The sequence below is a fragment of the Trachypithecus francoisi genome, unplaced genomic scaffold, assembly GCF_009764315.1.
Source record: "Trachypithecus francoisi isolate TF-2019V2 unplaced genomic scaffold, Tfra_2.0 Lachesis_group17, whole genome shotgun sequence".
Lineage (NCBI taxonomy): Eukaryota > Metazoa > Chordata > Mammalia > Primates > Cercopithecidae > Trachypithecus > Trachypithecus francoisi.
In genome coordinates, this window is record NW_022681462.1 from 42,809,747 (window position 1) to 42,830,453 (window position 20,707).

The following is a 20,707-nucleotide window of genomic DNA, read 5'->3' on the forward strand; positions in this document are numbered from 1 at the left end:
AGAGGTTGCTGTGAGCTAAGATCAGGCCACTGCACTCCAGCCTGGGCTACAGAGCAAGACTCTGTCTCAAAATAATAATAATAAAATAATAATAATTTTAAAAATAAAAATTCTAACAATTGGAATTAAAAACTAGGGGGATGAGGTAACCAGAATGTTAGATGCATCTGAAGAAAGAATCAGTAACTGTGGAGAGCTATCATGTGAAAACACCTGGACCCATGTCAGTAATACCAGTCAGCCCAGTCTCTTCTAATCTTCTTTGCAAGCACACTCTCTTTGCAAGCACACTTTCATTTAGCACTTTCAATTGACCAAGGGTCCCAGATATTTTTTGTGAAGAATGGCTGCAAATCATTTCTCTAAAGCCTTGAGATCCCTGCAAAGAGTTATGGTGGCAGTGGGAAAGGAAGGATTTGTGCCAGCTCCACTATCCTCTCTCCTTTGGGGACACCAGCAAATGGGATGAGTGCTCAGGGTTGGCAGCTCAGAGACGTGACACAGAAGGCTTTGAGATGTCCTACAGCCCTACAGATAAAGCTTGTTCCAAAGTGGCTCCTGCCTGCTTATCTCCCAGGTTGTTAAGAGGATCCAGTAAGTGAGAAGTGTAGAAAGCATCTGGCACTATAAGAATACAAAAGCAGGCCAGGTGTGGTGGATCACGCCTGTAATCCCAGCACTTTGGGAGGCCAAGACTGGCGGATCACTTGAGTCCAGGAGTTGAAGACCAGCCTGGCCAACACGGTGAAACCCCATCTCTACTAAGAATACAAAAATTAGCCAGGCATGGTGGCGGGTGCCTGTAATCCCAGCTACTCAGGAAGCTGAGACAAGAGAATCACTTGAGCCTGGGAGGCCGAGGTTGCACTGAGCTGAGATCATGCCACTGCACTCCAGCCTGGGTGACAGAGCAAGACTCCATCTCAAAAAAAAAAAAAAAGCACTTCAATGTTTTATATGAAAGTTCATTTCCTTCACTAAATAGTCCTTTGATATATTGTATATTGTTTATCTAATTCTGTGTCACTGAAATACCTGGTGGCACAGATTTAAAATCTTCCCTTATGTAGTTTTTTTGTTGTTTTTCTTTTTCTGATTAAAAAGTATTCTTCCATCTTCCCAAAGTGGGCACTCTCTTTGTGGGAAATAGTCTTCAAAGATAGCTGCCATCAATTTTTTCCTTCCCAGCATGTACATGTACTCCTCACATCAAGCGGTAAAGTCTCTCCTCCAGCTCTGAATCTGTGCTGGCACTGTGACTTCCCCTGACTGATAGAATTCAGTGGAAGTAACACTGTTAGTTCTTGGCCTATCCTTTAAGAAGACTGGCATCTTCTACTTTCTCCTTCCTGGAAGCCATCAAATAAAACATTCGACCACCCTGAAACTACCCTACTGTGAATAGGCCCAAACTAGGATACATGGAAGGAGACAATTGCCCATCTATTCCTGCCATCCTAGCTGAGGTGCCAGCCATAAGACTGAAGAAGTCATTTTGAACCCCTAACCCCAGCAGCCACCACATGGAGCAGAAGAACTGTCTGTTAATAGCTGAACTCTGTCTAGAGTGCAAAATCATGAGAAATGATGTTGTGGCTTGAATGTGTCCCCCAAAGTTTATGTGTTGAAAACTTAATCCTCAATGCAACAGTGATGAGAGATACCACATTTAGAAGGTGAATAGGCCATGAGGGCTCTGCCCTCATGAATGGATTAATGCTGTTATCTCAGGAGTGTTTCCTAATAAAATGATAAGTTCAACCCCTCCCTTCCTTCTCTCTTGCTTTCACCCTCTCTTGTTCTTCCCTTCCATGGGATGGTGCTACACGTAGGCCCTTGCCAGACGTGGTCCCCTCGACCTTGGACTTTCCATCTTCCAGCACTGCAAGCAATGCATGTCTTTTCCTTATAAATTACCCAGTCTATGGTATTCTGTTACAGCAGCAAAAAATGGACCAAGACAAATAATACATGGTGGTTGTTTTAAGTCATAAGTTTGGAGTCATTTGTTATATAGAAATACATTACTGTAGCATCATTACATATACTTTTCTCTGTTTTCCTGAAAAGGAAAAAGGTTCTTCCAGGTTCTCCAGGGTCCACTGTAGTCCGGTTCCTGAAGACTTCTCCAGGTTTTCCTTTAGACAGGTAAAGTCTGTATTATTTATTAATATATCTAAGTACTCCATTTCTATGATCTTCCTCCCTTTATCAACCCTGTCTGAAGTTTCAACTGCATTTTCCCCTCTCAATTGGGCCACCACCTCTTAATTTTCTATTCTTCAAGGTCTAGCATAAGAATGGCATTTATTCCTAAGACATCTGTTTTGTCAACTCTGAATTTATTCTTATGGCCAAGTTCATTCAAAAACCTCCATGCCCCTGTGAGAGTATTTGTGTGTGTGTGTGTGTGTGTGTTTTGCTGTTGTTGTTGTTGTTTTGTTTTGTTTTGAGATGGAGTCTCACTCTGTAGCCCAAACTGGAGTGCAGTGGCGCGATCTCTGCTCACTGCAACCTCCAACTCCGGGGCTCAAGCGATTCTCGTGCCTCAGCCTCCCAAGTAGCTGGGACTACAGGCACATGCCACCATGCCTAGCTAACTTTTTTGTATTTTGGTAGAGACAGGGTTTCACCCTGTTGCCCAAGGTGGTGTTGAACTCCTGAGCTCAGGAGATCTGCTCGCCTCAGCCTCCCAAAGTGCTGGGATTACAGGCATGAGCCACCACACCTGGCCAGTATTTATGTTTTTAAAGTTGGTTTTGTGTCCTTGGATATGAGCTCCCTTTATGTGGAGACTGAGTCTTATACCTATTTGTGTTTCAGCATCTCTCCTGTAGAAAGGACGTAATCAGAAATGTGTTTTACTGATGAGTATGCTGTTTCACATTCTTTTTTTTTTTTTTTTTTTTTTTTGAGACGGAGTCTCGCTCTGCCACCCAGGCTGGAGTGCAGTGGCCGGATCTCAGCTCACTGCAAGCTCCGCCTCCCGGGTTTACGCCATTCTCCTGCCTCAGCCTCCCGAGTAGCTGGGACTACAGGCGCCCGCCTCGTCGCCCGGCTAGTTTTTTGTATTTTTAAGTAGAGATGGGGTTTCACCGTGTTAGCCAGGATGGTCTCGATCTCCTGACCTCGTGATCCGCCCGTCTCGGCCTCCCAAAGTGCTGGGATTACAGGCTTGAGCCACCGCGCCCGGCCTTCACATTCTTTTTCTTTGCAATAGCATTTTAGTGGTGAATACTGGCCTCACCTTCTTTTTCAGATGCTCCATAGCTATTGTATTGAATTCCCTGTGGCTACCACTGACATAAAAATACCCCGGGTCTTTCTTCTTAATGCGAACAATGTATTAATAGGCTTTGATAAGAAGCAGAAAAGAAATCATTAATACTTTTTTTTGCCACGACAAGGAAAACACTTTGACACCTTCCTCTTTTTTTCCATTTAGAAAGCTCATGTACAATGAGTCATTCCCTTGTCACCTAAACTCTGAAGTGTAATACAATCATGATAGGCAGTGAAAACATACATGTGAAGTCCCACAGGCATAAAAATCCATGAGTGGAAACCGATAGAAGATTGGCAGGACTGTTTTCTAAGAAAGCAAAGAGACCAGGCTGATGTACAAAGTGTTTTTCTGTACCCCAGGGACCTCACCTGATTCCTGGTCCTCGTGCTGGCCACGGGAGTCAAGTATTTATGTTCTAAGTACCAGGCCCGCTCCTGAAACACCAACTTGGTTCCATACAACAGACAAAACTAAGGAGTGGGGGAAAACAAAATAAATGGACAAATAGCAATATATTAGAAAACATAAAATCTAAGGAGGTGAAAGAGAAATAACATAATATTACATTTCATAAAATCATAAAAGTTCATACTTTCCTAATGTAAAATGGCCATGTTTTGGATGTGCAGTATAGGTTTAATTTCTTTAAAAAAGTTCTATGAAAAATTTAAAGCATATACAAAAGTAGAACAAATAGTATAATGAACTCCCATGTACCCTTCCCCAAAACTGAAGAAATTTTAATTCACAACCAATCTTATTTCATATATAACTTACCTGGTTCTCCTCTACCCCAAGTTATTTAGGAGCAAAGTCCATACAGCAAAGTCCACATGAAAGATACTCTAAAAGTACATCCTGAATAATAATATCTTGATATTTTCCATTGAGCATGATTTGGGTAAACTTTCACACAAAAAAGGGCAATCCTCATTTACATTTTGTTTCAATATGTTTTTTCCTATTACGTTTCTGAAACCTATACACAGAGCTTCTGCATCACATCATGGGTACCAAGCAAAAATAAATGAGTTTCCCTGTGGGAAGAAGTCACTTTTTATTTAACTGTTTATTCACGTAACTCTTAATATGCAATAATTCCAAAATCACACAAAAATAGAGAGCATAGTATGGGCCTCGTGTCTCCATCACCCATATCCACTCACCACGAATCTTGTTTTGACTCTGCTCCCACCTATTCCCCCTCTCTGTATCACTGCAAAGCAGACCTCAGTCATATCATTTCATCCACAAACATCTCACTGTGTATCTCTAAAAGATAATGACTCCTTAGAAGTAAGAGAGCCTCAAAACCAAACCAAGCAAAAACAAAACCCTCTTATTCTGAGTCAAATAGAAATGATCTTCCCACCAGAAGACAATTTGCCTTCTACGGCTTATCAGACCCAGAAGTCATGCGGTTCACAGTCACGCAGACCCTGTGGTCTCCTCGTTCTTTTCTTGAGGTTCTGGCGTATCCTTGGATCAGCATCATTATGAGGAGCCTCAACTATTCAGTCTTCCCAGAAAGTGTCACAGTGTGGCTGAGCAGCTTATTTATGAAAGATATTTCAGATTAATTTCAGCTCTTTTATGAAATTGCCAAAGTCTGGACAGTAGTTGCTTGGCCAGATTAAGTGCCCTTTGGCTCTTTTACATGACACCAATAAAGATGTTAGCTGACCCTTCAGACATAGTGTGAGCAACTGAGACTATGAACTGCAATTCATACTGAAGACACAAATTCTTATAAAAATAATAAATCATATAAATTATGTGGTTAAGCCAAATCATGAGTCTCTAGATGAACTTCTTATGTGCTACAAAAATATCTGCTGTGAGTTTCTAGGTGCAGAAATGTAATCCTCATCACTCAGGTATACAAAAATATAAGATCAGTGACAAGAAATCCAGAGCTCTAGAAGTGTAAGAGTTCTTAGAAATAATCTAGTCCATCTTCTTACTCAATCCAGAATCCTGTATCAGCCAGGGTTCAACCAAGAAACAGATGATACGTCCACATTAGTATCATCTAAGAGGTATTTAAATAGGATGGACAAGATGTAGGAGATCCCTAAGAGATAGTGCAGTACCTGGAGCTAGTAACTGGAGCTGTTACCACCTTCTAGGCTTAGAGGGTAGAGGGCAGGGAGTGGCTGCTGGATCCTGGAAGAAAAAGCTATGTAAACAAGAACATTTTAAGAGGAGCTGTGACCCTCAGCCAAGAAAAACAGCAATCCCAAGGTGACCCCATGGCGAGGCAAGCAGGGAGCAGAGGGATTCTAACTCCACTCTCTTCCCCGCTCTTTAATCTCTATCTATTCTCAGCTAACAAGGGATATGCAGGACCTCTTCAAAGACTCCAAACCACTGCTCTAGCTGTTGTCTAAACCAAACAAGATCCAAAGGGCGAGGATTCCATGGATGCAGGTGATGTAGGTCAACTTCCTAGATCCACACAGGGTAGAGAAGAGTGGTGAGCAGAGCTACAGAGGCAAATGGAAGACATCTATCACAAGTCCCATCTCTAAAACCCCTGACAAAGGGTCATTCAGCGTCTTGTCCAGTCCCATCTGATCCAAGCCAAAGCCTGCTTGATCACATCAAGCTCCCAACAAGCCACTAACTGGCCAGCATTCCCAGGCTGTTCCCAAATGATGGTTTTCCCCAGGCTCACACCATGCATCCTGGCTATGTCTGCTCTTCCCTTCTTTGGACTCAAGAATTGCTCTCCTGTTGACAGTCTGTGGCTTTTGTGTACCTGATTCCCAGGGCCACTTTTTTGGCTTTAATCTTTTGCCTTCCTCCAGGAACACAGCTCAGACTCTCCTTGCACTATCCCCTTTGCTTGTCCTGGTAAATAGGAGTCCTGGTTCTTGGCGGCTACCAGAACACCACAGCTAGTCACAGGTACCACCAGCCCAGCCTCAGTCCCCCAAACAGTACCTGAAATGTCTTTCCTTTTGTGTTCCAGAGATGGGAGCTCAATGTGTTAAGAGGCATCCAGTTTCCTAATGAATCTCATTGTTGGAAGAGCCATTGTGTCTGAAGCCACTTCTCTATATGGAATATGAATTTATGGATTAACTGTGAGGAAGGGGATCTTGTCCTGCTCATCTTTATTTGCCTAGGGTCTGGTAAAGGAGCTGACACACTGTGTGATATTAGCTGAAACCCAGTTTCCTATAACTCATAGCTATTGATGTTACAACTTCTGCTACCTAAGGAACCAAGCGGTAGTCTATGAAAGCTTCCAGACAATAGCCTTTAAAAAATTTAAAGACATTTTTCACATCTCCACTTAGTCATCCATCCTTCAGGATGATCAGCCTCGATAGATTGTCAATCTCCTTTTAACACCTGGTTTCAACTCTTGGGCCACCTTGAAACTGGTGGCCTAGTCTGGATGGGTAATTCTCTTCTCCAAGGTGTCTTATAAAACTAAACGCAATATCCAGTGTTGTCTCATCACTATGGCGTCTGCAGCACCATTACTGCCCTAGTTTTGGATTCTATACTTTTACATGCAAAGCAAGGCAGAATGTGCTTTTATAATTGGTATACAATATTTTTGAATAAATAAGTGAAAGAATACCATGCACATTTGGTTTATATCAAACATTTGATCATTTGACATTCCTAACTAAGCCTTTCCCCCCATAAACTATTTTCAACTAACCCATACATACATATATACATCCCTAAGGGAATGATTTTAATTTTAAATTTATTTTAAAGTCATCTTGTTGATATGGCCCTACCTTGAACTCCCCAAGGAGTTCTTCATGAATCTTGGTTAAGTCACCTGATGTGTTGTGTCATTTACAAGTTTGTAAAGTCTTGTCAGCTGATAGGTCTACATCAGCTTAATTCAAGTTACCTGAAGCTTGATTCAAGCTCTCTGGAAACTTATTTAATGAAATATTCCCTGACTCTTCTTTCTCTAGTTGGTCTATAGGAGATCCTGAGAGTTTGGCAAAATGTTGGCCAAAATCGAGACACATCATCCATTTTTCCAACTTTTCTCTCTTTTCTTTTTTTTTCTTTTTGAGATGGAGTCTCGCTCTGTCACCAGGCTGGAGTGCAGTGATGCGATCTCGGCTCACTACAACCTCCACCTCCCTGGTTCAAGCAGTTCTCCTTTCTCAGCCTCCCGAGTAGCTGGGCCTACAGGCTCGCACCATCATGCCCAGCTAATTTTTTATATTCTTAGTAGAGATGGGGTTTTACCATATTGGCCAGGATGGTCTCAGTCTCTTGACCTCGTGATCCAACTGCCTCGGCCTCCCAAAGTGCTGGGATTACAGGCGTAAGCCACCACGCCTGGGCCCAAATTTTCTCTTCTAGTAACCTGATTAAGAAAGGAAGTATAAGAAAGGAAGGATAGCACTTTAGGAGGCTGAGACGGGCGGATCACAAGGTCAGAAGATCGAGACCATCCTGGCTAACACGGTGAAACCCCATCTCTACTAAAAAATACAAAGAACTAGCCAGGCGAGGTGGCGGGCGCCTGTAGTCCCAGCTACTTGGGAGGCTGAGGCAGGAGAATGGCATAAACGCAGAAGGCGGAGCTTGCAGTGAGCCGAGATCGCGCCACTGCACTCCAGCCTGGGTGACAGAGCGAGACTCCGTCTCAAAAAAAAAAAGAAAGGAAGGATAAGCCTTACTTAATTAATCCTTACTGAACTAGGCAGCCTTCTAGTGATGGTCCCTTTTCTATTTGTACATAAACTGTCTGGAATAGTCTTTTGTAGAATTTTAACTTGGATTTATATTCATCTCCAATTCTATAGTTTCCCATATCTACTTTTTCTTGTTTTTGTTTTAACTTTTATTTTAGGTTCAGGGATATATGTGTGGGTAAAGTTCAACTGACGTCATGGGGAGTCTGGTGTACAGATTATTTCATCACCCATATACCAAGCCTAGTACCCCATAGTTATTTTTCCTGATCCTCTCCCTCTTCCCACCCTGCACCCTAAGGTTGGCCCCAGTGTCTGTTGTTCCCCTCTGTGTGTCCATGTGTTCTCATTATTTAGCTCCCACTTAAAAGTGAGAATAAGTAGTACTTGGTTTTCTGTTCCTGTGCTGACTTGTTAAGGATAATGAACTCCAGCTCTATCCATGTTCCTGCAAAGGACATTATCTCATATTTTTTTTTCATGGCTGCATAGTATATATACCACATTTTCTTTATGAAGCCTACCATTAATGGGCTGATTGCATGTCTTTGCTATTGTGAATGGTGCTGCAGTGAACACAGGCATGCATGTATCCTTATGGTAGAATGATTTATATTCCTTTGGGTATATGCCCAGTAGTGGGATTGCTGGGTTGAATGGTAATTCTGCTTTTAGTTCTTTGAGGAATTGCCACACTGCTTTCAGCAATGGTTGAACTAATTTACACTCCCACCAGCAGTATATAGGCATCCCCTTTTTCTCTGTAACCTTGCCAGCATCTGTCATTTTTTGACTTTTTAATAATAGCCATTTTGACTGGTGTGAGATGGTACCTTATTGTGGTTTTGATTTGCATTTTTCTAATGATTAGTGATACTGAGCATTTTTTCATATGCTTGTTGGCCACATGTATGTCTTCTTTTGAAGTGTCTGTTCATGTTCTTTGCCTACTCTTCAATGGGGTTGTTTGTGTTTGTCTTATAAATTTAAGTTCCTGCCAGGCGCGGTGGCTCAAGCCTGTAATCCCAGCACTTTGGGAGGCCAAGACAGGCGGATCACGAGGTCAGGAGATCAAGACCATCCTGGCTAACACAGTGAAACCCCGTCTCTACTAAAAAAAATACAAAAAAACTAGCCGGGCGAGGTGGCAGGCACCTGTAGTCCCAGCTACTTGGGAGGCTGAGGCAGGAGAATGGCGTAAACCCAGGAGGCAGAGCTTGCAGTGAACAGAGATCCGGCTACTGCACTCCAGCCTGGGTGACAGAGCGAGACTCCATCTCAAAAAAAATAAAAATAATAAATAAATAAATAAATAAATAAATTTAAGTTCTTATAGATGCTGGATATTAGACCTTTGTCAGATATATAGTTTGCAAATATTTTCTCCCATTCTGTAGGATGGTTGTTCACTCTGTCGATAGTTTCTTTTGCTGTGAAGAAGCTCTTTAGTTTAATTAGATCCCATGTGTTAATTTTTGCTTCTGTTTTAATTGTTTTTGGCATCTTTGTAATGAAATCTTTGCCAGTTCCTACGTCTGGAATGGTATTTCCCAGGTTATCATAGGTTTAGGTTTTACATTTAAGTCTTTAATCCACCTTGAGTTGATTTTTGTATATGGTGTAAGGAAGGGGTCCAGTTTCAGTCTTTAGCATATGGCTAGTCAGTTATCCCAGCACCATTTATTGACTAGGGAGTCCTCTCCTCATTGCTTGTTTTGTTAGCTTTGTCAAAGATCAGATGGTGTGTTGCATTGTAGGTGTGCAGCATTATTTCTGGGCTCTCTATTCTGTACCATTGGTCTCTGTGTCAGTTTTTGTACCAGTACCATGATATTTTAACTATTGTATCTGTAATACAGTTTGAAGTTGAGTAATATGATACCGCAAGCTTTGTTCTTTTTGCTTAGGATTGCCTTGGCTATTTGGAATCTTTTTTGGTTCTATATGAATTTTAAAAGAGCTTTTTCTAGTTCTGTGAAGAATGTCATTGATAATTTGAGAGGAATAGCATTAAATCTGTAAATTGTTTGGGTCAGGATGGCCATTTTATCAATATTGATTCTTCCTATCCATAAGCATGGAATGTTTTTCCATTTGTTTGTGTCATCTCTGATTTCTTTGAGCAGTGTTTTATAATTTTCATTGTAGAGATCTTTCACATTTCTGGTTATTTGTATTTCTAGGTATTTTCTTCTTTTTGTGTCAATTGTGAATGGGATTGCATTTCTGATTTGGCTCTGAACTTGGATTTTGTTGGTGTATCGGAATGCTACTGATTTTTATATGTTGATTTTGTATCCTGAAATTTGCTGAAGTTGTTTATTAGCTCAAGGAGCTTTTGGGTAGAGACCATAGGGTTTTTCTAGACATATAATCATGTCGTCTGCAAACAGGAATAGTTTGATTTCCTCCCTTCCTAGTTGGATACCTTTTATTTATTTATCTTGCCTCATAGCTCTGGCCAGGATTTACTATGTTAAGCAGGGGTAGTGAGAGAGGGGATCCTTGTCTTGTGCTGGTTTTCAAGGGGAATGCTTCCAGCTTTTGCCCATTCAGTATGATTTTGACTGTGGGTTTTTCATAGATGACTTATTATGTTCAAGTATGTTCCTTCAGTGGCTTTTATCGAAGATGTTCGATAAAATGCAACATTCCTTCATGTTAAAAACCCTCAATAAACCAACAACCCACCCTCTATACAGCAACAATATCCAAGCTGAGAGCCAAATCAGGAATGCAATCCCCTTCACATCTATCTGTCGAATTTCATCTGCATCTATTGAGATAATCATATGGTTTTTGTCTTTAGTTCTGTTTATGTGATGAATCACATTTATTAACTTGTGTATGTTGAACTAACCTAGCATCCCAAGGATAAAAACTACTTGATCATGGTGGATTAGCTTTTTACATGCTGCTGGATTTGATTTGCCAGGATTTTGTTGAGTATTTTTGCACCTATGTTCATCAAGGATATTGCCCTAAAGTTTTCTTTTTTTGTTGTGTCTCTGCCAGACTTTGGTATCAGGATGATGCCAGCCTCATAGAATGAGTTGGGGAGGTGTCCCTTCTCAATGTTTTGAAATAGTTTCAGTAGTAATGATACCAGGTCTTCTTTGTATATCTGGTAGAATTCGGCTGTGAATCTGGTCCTGGGCTATTTTTGGTTGGTAGGCTATTTATTACTGATTCAATTTTAGAGCTCATTATTGGTCTGTTGAGGGATTCAGTTTCTTCCTAGTTCAGCCTTGGGAGGATGTATGTGTCCAGGAACTTATCCATTTCTTCTAAATTTCCTGGTTTGTGTGTATACAGAGATTCATAGGAGTCTCTGATGGTTATTTGTATTTCTGTGGAGTTGGTGGTAACATCCCCTTTGTCATTTCTAATTGTGTTTATTTGGACTTTCTCTCTTTTCTTTTTTATTAGTCTAGCTAGTGTTCTATCTATTTTATTAATTTTTTCAAAGAACCAACTTTTGGATTTGTTGATCTTTTGTATTTTTTTTTATGTCTCAATCTCCTTCAGTTCTGCTTTGATTTTGGTTATTTCTTGTCTTCTGCTAGTTTAGGGGTTGGTTTGCTCTTGCTTCTTTAGTTCCTCTCGTTGTAATGTTGGGTAATTAATTTCAGATCTTTCCAACTTTGTGATGTGGGCATTTAGTGATAAAAATTTCCCTCTTAACACTACCTTACCTGTGTCCCAGAGACTCTGCTATATTGTATCTTTGTTCTCATTAGTATCAAAGAACTTCTTGATTTCTGCCTTAATTTCATTGTTTACTCAGAAGTCATTCAGAGCAGGTTGTTTAATTTCTGTAATTATATGGTTTTAGCAATTTTCTTAGTCTTGATTTCTACTTTTATTGCTCTGTGGTCCAAGGGCACGGCTGGTATGATTTCAGTGTGTTTGAATTTGCTGAGTGTTGTTTTATATCCGACTGTGTGGTCAATTTTAGAGTATGTGCCATGTAGCAATGAGATGAATGTATCTTCTGTTGTATTTGGGTGGGGAGTTATGTAGATGTCTATCAGGTCCATTTGATTCAGTGCTGAGTTCAGGTCCTGAATACTTGTGTTAATTTTCTGCCTCAATGATCTGTCTGTCATTGAGGTGCTGAAGCTTCCTACTATTATTGTGTGGGAATGTAAGTCTCTTCATAGGTCTCTAAGAACCTGCTTTATGAATCTGTGCTTTAAGAACCTGCTTTAAGAACCTGCTTTATGAATCTTTATGAATCTGTGTTGGGTGCATATACATTTAGGGTAGTTACATCTTGTTGAATTGAATCCTTTACTATTGTGTAATGTCCTTCTTTGCCTTTAAAATCTTTGTTGGCTTAAAGTATGTTTTGTCTGAAATTAGGATTGCCACCTCTGCTTTTTTTTTTTCCCCCTGTTTTCCATTTGCTTGGTCGATTTTTCACCATCCCTTCATTTTGAGCCTATGGGTGTCATTGCATGTGAGACAGGTTTCTTGAAGACAGCATACCATTGGGTCTTGCTCTTTATCCACTTGGCCACTCTGTGCTTTTTAATTGGGTCATTTAGCCCATTTACATTCGAGGTTAGTATTGATATATGTGGATTTGATCCTGTCATTGTGTTGTTAGCTATCTTTGAAAAGGTGGACATTTGCTTATTTATAATATTCTGAAATTTCTTTTGTCCTCCTTGGTTTGAAATCTCTGTCAATCACAAGTCCTTTCCGACTGAGAACAACATTCCTTCAGAGAGAAGATGAGAACATAATAGGAGATAAGTTGCTTTGCTTTCTTTTCGCCACATATTAATACCAAATTTTTCTTGCCTAAACCAAGAGTCCATCTCTTCACATCTTAAATATAGCTAAAAATGGGCTTTTAAATTTGTATAAGATTATTTGTCAAGCCTCATGTTATGCTGGGGTTTGGCCCTACTGACATTTATTAAATGCTTTGTGTTTATATTTGGACAAATGTCTCCCCCACAATCCTTCCACTTATCACTGTGTGTGTGTGTTTGTGTGTGTGTGTGTATATGTGTATTCCTTAGACCTGTGTCCATAAGACAGTCCCTCTACTCCTACCCTGGTTTCTATAAGTATGTCTCAAATCATAACTTTTTTTATTGTTTTGGAGAGATGGGATCTTGCCATCTTGCCTAGGCTGGTCTTGAACTCCTGGGCTCAAGCGATCCTTCCCCCTTGGCCTCCCAAAGTGTGGAGATTGCAGGTATGAGCCACCACTCCTGGCCCCAAATCACATTTTTTTTTCTGGATGTATTGTCAGAATAATGTTTCTGTTTTTCTTCCTCACAAGTCCATGTGCCTCTTTGAAATCTCTGTCTACAGAGTCTAATAGCTAATATTTATCAAACACCTACCATGTGTCAGACACTACAAGGTATTTTATATCCACCTCATTTAGTCCTCATAATAATTCTAAAAGCTAAAAGTTGTAGACCTGTGCAGGAAAGAGTTAACAGGTCTGGGCTGCTCAAATCTTGCACAAACCCAAAGTTTTCAGGACTGGCCCTTGCCTGGCTCTTGGGAGAGAGACTTTTGAACTCTTGTAGTATCTTGCCTGGTATGAGTGTGTTTGTATGCCTGGACCTTTGGGCCATGGTGCATCACTTTTACCTCTACGAGAGTTGTGCGATATGGTCTGAGGAGCTGAGGTCAGTCACATGAGTGTTACATGCTTATGTGACTGATAAAAAAAAAAAAACAAAACCCTGGACTCCAAGGTTTGGGTGATCTGGTTGCCACCACCTTGCACATGTTGTCACACGTCATTGTTTGGAGAATTAAATGCTGTCTATAGACTCCACTGGAAGTGGAAAATTGGAAGCTTGTTGATCTTTCCCGGACTCTACCCCCTGTACCTTTTCCCTTTGCTGATTTTAATCTGTAATTTTTTGCTGTAATAAACTATAACTATGAATATAATAGTCTATCTGCATCCTATGAAACCTTCTAGCAAATCCCTGAAACTGAGGATAGTCTTGGGGACCCCTGACACAGCCCCTATTTTACACATGAAGAAACAGAGGCACAAAGAAAGTTAAATGATAGAGTAAGGGTTGGAATTAATTCTTTTTTTAAACTATTATAATTTAAGTTCTGGGATACATGTGCAGAACATGCAGGTTTGTTACATAGGTATACACATGCCATGGTGGTTTGCTGAACCCATCAACCCATCATCTACATTAAGTATGTCTCCTAATGCTATCCCTCCCCTAACCCCAACCCCCTGACAGGTCCCGATGTGTGATCTTCCCCTCCCTGTGTCCATGTGTCCTCATTGTTCAACTCCTACTTATGAGTGAGAACATGTGGTGTTTGGTTTTCTGTTCTTGTGTTAGTTTGCTGAGAATGATAGTTTCTAGCTTCATCCATGTCCCTGAAAAGCACATGAACTTATCCTTTTTTATGGCTGCATAGTATTCCATGGTGTACATGTGCCACATTTTCTTTATCCAGTCTATCATTGGTGGGCATTTGGGTTGGTTCCAAGTTTTTGCTATTGTGAACAGTGCTGCAATAAACATATGTGTGCATGTGTCTTTATAGTAGCATGATTTATAATCCTTTGGGTATATACCCACTAATGGGATTGCTGGGTCAAATGGTATTTCTGGTTCTAGATCCTTGGAATCTAGAACCAGAAATTGCCACAGTGTCTTCCACAATGGTTGAACTAATTTACACTTCCACCAACAGTGTGAAAGTTTTCCTATTTCTCCACATCCTTTCCAGCATCTGTCATTTCCTGACTTTTTAATGATTGCCATTCTAACTGGCATGAGATGGTATCTCATTGTGGTTTTGATTTGCATTTCTCTAATGACCAGTGATGATGAGTTTTTTTCATATGTTTGTTGGTCGCATAAATGTCTTCTTTTGAGAAATGTCTATTCATATCCTTCACCCACTTTTTCATGGGGTTGTTTGTTTGCGTTCTTGTAAATTTGTTTAAGTTCTTTGTAGATTCTGGATGTTAGCCCTTTGTCAGAAGGATAGGTTGCAAAAATTTTCTCCCATTCTATAGGTTACCTGTTCACTCTGATGATAGTTTCTTTTGTTGTGCCGAAGCTCTTTAGTTTAATTGAATCCCATTTGTCAATTTTGGGTTTTATTGCCATTGCTTTTGGTGTTTTAGTCATGAAGACTTTGGCCATGCCTATGTCCTGAATGCTATTGCCTAGGTTGTCTTCTAGGATTTTTATGGTTTTAGGTCTTACATTTAAGTCTTTAATCTATGTTGAGTTACTTTTTGTATAAAGTGTGAGGAAGGGGTCCAGTTTCAGTTTTCTGCATATGGCTAGCCAGTTTTCCTAACACCAGTTATTGAATAGAGAATCCTTTCCCCATTGCTTGTTTTTGTCAGGTTTGTTAAAGATCAGATGGTTGTAGATGTACACATCTACATTATCTCTGAGGACTCTGTTCTGTTCCATTGGTCTATATATCTGTTTTAGTACCAGTACCATGCTGTTTTGGTTACTGTAGCCTTGTAGTATAGTTTGAAGTCAGGTAGTGTGATGCCTCCAGCTTTGTTCCTTTTGCTTAGAATTGTCTTGGCTATACGGGCTCTTTTTTCATTCCATATGAAATTTAAAGTAGCTTTTTCTAATTCCATGAGGAAAGTCAATGGTAGCTTGGTGGGGATAGCATTGAATCTATAAATTACTTTGGACAGTATGGCCATTTTCATGATATTGATTCTTCCCATGAGCATGGAATGTTTTTCCATTTGTTTGTGTCCTCTCTTATTTCCTTGAGCAGCAGCTTGTAGTTCTCCTTGAAGATGTCCTTCACATCCCTTGCAAGTTGTATTCCTAGGTATTTTATTCTCTTTGTAGCAATGTTAAATGGGAGTTCACTTGTGATTTGGTTCCCTGTTTGTATGTTATTGGTGTATAGGAATGTTTGTGATTTTTGCACATTGATTTTGTATCCAGAGACTTTGCTGAAGTTGCTTATCAGCTTAAGGAGATTTTGGGCTGTGACGATGGGGTTTTCTAAATATACAATTATGTCATCTGCAAACAGAGAGAATTGACTTCCTTTCTTCCTATGTGAATACGCTTTATTTCTTTCTCTTGCCTGATTGCCCTGGCCAGAACTCCCAATACTGTGTTGAACAGGAGTGATGAGAGAGGGCATCCTTGTCTTGTGCTGGTTTTCAAAGGGAATACTTCAAACTTTTGCCTATTCAGTATGATATTGGCTGTGGGTTTGTCATAAACAGCTCTTATTGTTTTGAGATACATTCCATCCATATCTAGTTTATTGAGAGTTTTTAGCATGAATGGGTGTTGAATTTTATTGAAGGCCTTCCTGTATCTATTGAGATAATCATGTGATTTTTTTCATTGGTTCTGTTTATGTGATGGATTATGTTTATTGATTTGTATATGTTGATCCAGCCTTGCATCCCAGGGATGAAACCAGCTTGATCATGGTGGATAAGCTTTCGGATGTGCTGTTGGATTTGGTTTGCCAGTTTTTTATTGAGGATGTTCACATTGTTGCTCATCAGGGATATTGGCCTGAAATCTTTTTTTCATTGTTGTGTCTCTGCCAGGTTTTGGTATCAGGATGATGCTGGCCTCATAAAATGAGTTAGGGAGGATTCCATCTTTTTTTATTGTTTGGAATAGTTTCAGAAGGAATGGTACCAGCTCCTCTTTGTACCTCTGGTAGAATTGGCTGTGAATCCATCTGGTCCTGGGCTTTTGTTTGGTTGGTAGGCTATTAATTACTGCCTCAATTGCATAGCTACATGGAAACAGAACAACCTGCTCCTGAATGACTACTGAGTAAATAAAGAAATTAAGGCAGAAATAAGTTCTTTGAAACCAATGAGAACAAAGACACAACATACCAGAGTATCTGGGACACAGCTAAAGCAGTGTTTAGAGAGAAATTTATAGCACTGAATGCCCACAGGAGAAAGCAGGAAAGATTGAAAATCAACACCTTAACATCACAATTAAAAGAACTAGAGAAGCAAGAGCAAACAAATTCAAAAGCTAGCAGAAGACAAGAAATAACTTAGATCAGAGCAGAGCTGAAGCAGACAAAGACACGAAAAATCCTTCAAAAAATCAATGAATCTAAGGAGCTGATTTTTTGAAAAGATTAACAAAATAGATCGCCAGCCAGACTAATAAAGAAGAAAAGAGAGAAGAATCAAACAGACATAACAAAAAAAGATAAAAGGGATCTCCCCACTGATCCCACAGAAATACAAACTACCATCAGAGAATACTATAAACACCTCTAAGCAAATAAACTAGAAAATGTAGAAGAAATGGATAAATTCTTGGACACAAACACCCACCCAAGACTAAACCAGGAAGAAGTCGAATCCCTGAATGGAATTAATTCTTTCAGAAATCAAAGATTTTTTTTTTTTTTGGCCTACCACACTGTAGTACCTCCACTAATCAAAATTTAAGAAAAAAAGATGACTCTCACTAAAGGTATAGGCTATGTATGGGCTCTGGTTCTGGTTACATAGAGGAGATGACTTCCTCCACCTCTTTCATTGAATACAGCCATAATTCTGGACAGAGTGTATGGAGAAGCTACTTGTGGACTCTGAAAAATAAATAGTGGTGGGTGGATTAGGGAAGAAGATCAGAATTCAAAGTGCTGCAAAACTGGCAGTGAGTTTAACTCTTTTTCTTCATGCTGCTCATGTCCCTGGAAGCATGTGCAGGCAGCAGAGTGGGATAACTAAACCTCAGCTTTCTGGCTGGAGGATGAGGAGAGGAAGCCCCAGGGAACCAGAAAGTATCAGGATGGTCATGGAGAGGCAGGACTTGGGAAAGCAGCCCCATAAAGTTATTTACCAAATGTTGAATGCAGCCTGAGGCTTTCATGCATGGATTTTATGCTAATTAGCATACAAAAGACTCTGAACAGACACAGAAACACAAATATTACATGTTCTCACTTATAAGTGGGAACTAAATAATGTATACACTAGGACACAGAATGTGGAATCAGGCAATGGAGACTCAGAAGGGTGAGAGGCTAGGGGGGATAGATGATGAGAAATTACTTAATGGGTACAATGTACACTATTTGAGTGATGAATACCCTATGGAATACCCAAGGAATAACCCTAATATCCCTGAATTTACCACTAAGGAATATATGCATGTATTAACAAAATTGCACTGTACTCCATAAATTTATAAAAATTAAAAAAATAAATAAACAAATAAATATACAGCTTTTTGAAAAAGGCCTTGATAACTGAACTAGTAAACAGATGAGAATTCAGATGCCAGACTGGCCTGTGAGTGGTACATACATGGAACATAGCTAAATAGTGCTGCAAAAGGCTTGAAGGCTAAACCAGCATTGGAATCACAATCAACAGAAGGTGCATTGAAATTTGCAGCCCAAACATAACCAGGTACATTGCCTGCTAAAACAAAAACACCAACATTCTCCATAGGTTTTAAACAACATCTAGACTCTCATAACATAATATTCAAAGGCCTAGGAAATAATTTAATAAAAATATAAAAATAAAGAATATAAAAATAAATATTTTTCAGCATATGAAGGAAAAGAAATGTAGCTTGCATGAAAACAGGCAATCAACAGATGCCAACAGCAAAATGACACAGATGTTAGAATTACCTGGCAAAAGCTTTAAAGTAGCCATTCTGAAAATTATCTAATGAACAATCACAAACCTTCTTGAAACAAATGGTAGAATAGTAAGTTTCAGTAAAGAAGTAGAAAATACAGGCTAAGTGTGGTGGCTCACGCCTGTAATCCCAGCATTTTGTGGGGCTGAGGTGGACAGATCACTTGAGGTCAGGAGTTCAAAACCAGCCCGGCCAACATGGTGAAACTCCACCTCTACTTAGAATACAAAAATTGGCTGGGCATGGTGGTGGGCCCCTGTAATCCCAGCTACTTGGGAGGCTGAGGCATGAGAACTGCTTGGATATGGGAGGCAGAGCTTGCAGTGAGCTGACATCGTGCCATTGCACTTTAGCCTGGGCGGCAGAGTGAGTCTCTGTCTCAAAAAAAAAAAAAAAGAGAAAGATAAAGAAAAACATATAAAATACAAAAGAGAATCAAGTAGACATTTTAGAACTGAAAAATAAACTGATTAAAAGAAAAATGAGCTCCAAAGCAGAACTATGGAGACAGAGGAAAGACTGAATAAACTAAAAGATAGAATAATAGAAATTATCCTATCTGAACAACAGAGAGAAAATAGACTGGCAAAGAAAAAGAGAGCCTCGGGGACCTGTGGGACTGTAACAAAAAGTCTAACTTTCATGTCATTGGAATCATGGAAGGAGAGGAGAAAGAAGGCAGTACTTGAAGATATAATGGCAAAAGACTCCTTAAATTTGGCAAAAACCCACAAATGTGCAGGTTTCAGAAGTTTAATGAACCCCAAACAGGATAAACACAAAGAAATTTATGCCCAGACACATCATAATCAAATATCTGGAATCTAAAAACAAAGAAAAATTCTTGAAAGCAGCTGAAGAAAAACTGATGCATTACCTCTAGGAGAAAAACAAGCTGAATAATTGAATTTCTCATCAGAAACTGTAGAGACCAGAAAGGTTTTTCAAGTACTGAAGGTAACAACTGTCAATCCAGAATTATATATCGAGTAAATGATCGTTCAGAAATTAGGATGAGATTTAAAAAACTACCAATGAGAAAACAGAATTTGTTGCTAGCAAATCTGCTCAAAAAAAAATTGTTAAAAGCAGTTTTTCAGTCAGAAGCAAAATGAAGGAAGGAAAAATGGAAATGGTAAATACAAATCAGGAATGAAGGAAGAGCAACGGAAAGGGTAAACATCTGAATAAATACGACAGATTATTTCTTCTCCTAATTCTTTTAAAACATGTTTAATGATTGAAAGCAAAATATTGTCTGATGTGGTTTCCAGGGAATGTAGATGTACTGATAAGATGTGTATGACAGAAAGAGGGGAGAGGAACACTATGGTGGTAAGGTTTCTACATTCCACTTGAAGAGATAAAATATTGATTCTAAGTAAATTGTAAAGTTGAGTATACATATTGTAGTTCTTATAGCAACTACTAAACAGAAAAACACATATACAAAGAGATATAGGTAAATTTCTTTTAAATGAAATTCTAAAGAACGTTCAAGTAATTCAAAAGAAGGTATATGTTGCAGGCTGAATGACAGCCATCCAAAGATATCAGATCCTAATTCCTGAAATCTGCAAATATTACTTTATAAGGGAAAAGGGCCTTTACAGGTGTAGTTAAGATTCTTAAAATGGAGAGATTATTCTGGATTATTCAGGTGGGTCATAAATGCAATCACATGCATCTTTATAAGAGAGAGATTTCACAGACAGAAGAGGAGGAGGCAATGTGACCGCAGAAAGAGAGACTGGAATGAGTTGGCCATAGCCAAGGAATGCCAGCAGCAACCAGAACCTGAAAGAAGCAAGGAATGGATTCTTCTCTGAAGCCTCCAAAGGCAGCACAATCCTGCCAACACCTTGATTTTGTATTAGTGATACTGATTGCAGACTTCTGACCTCTAAAACTGTCAAAGAATAATTTTTTTGTTGTTTTACTTCACCAACCTTGCAGTAGTTTGTTACAGTAGCCATAGGAAACTAACACAACATGTAAGAGGAAATGGAGGAATGAAAAGAAGAGAAAACAGAAAACAAATAAAATGATAGACCTAATCCAAACATCAATAATCACATTAA

General features: G+C 39.6%; 1 protein-coding gene across 1 annotated transcript in view; it reads right to left on the bottom strand.

The window, feature by feature from the left end:
* Positions 1-1,857: 1,857 nt before the first annotated feature.
* The window catches only part of LOC117062215 (acyl-coenzyme A oxidase-like protein), a 389,661-nt gene continuing 370,811 nt past the window's right edge, over positions 1,858-20,707 (bottom strand). Inside the window, exons 18-19 of the mRNA XM_033175478.1 lie at positions 3,655-3,756; positions 1,858-2,831 (exon numbers count right to left, since the gene is read on the bottom strand). The gene's annotated coding sequence lies outside the window, so the exon portion shown is untranslated. The remainder of the gene's footprint in view (positions 2,832-3,654; positions 3,757-20,707) is intronic.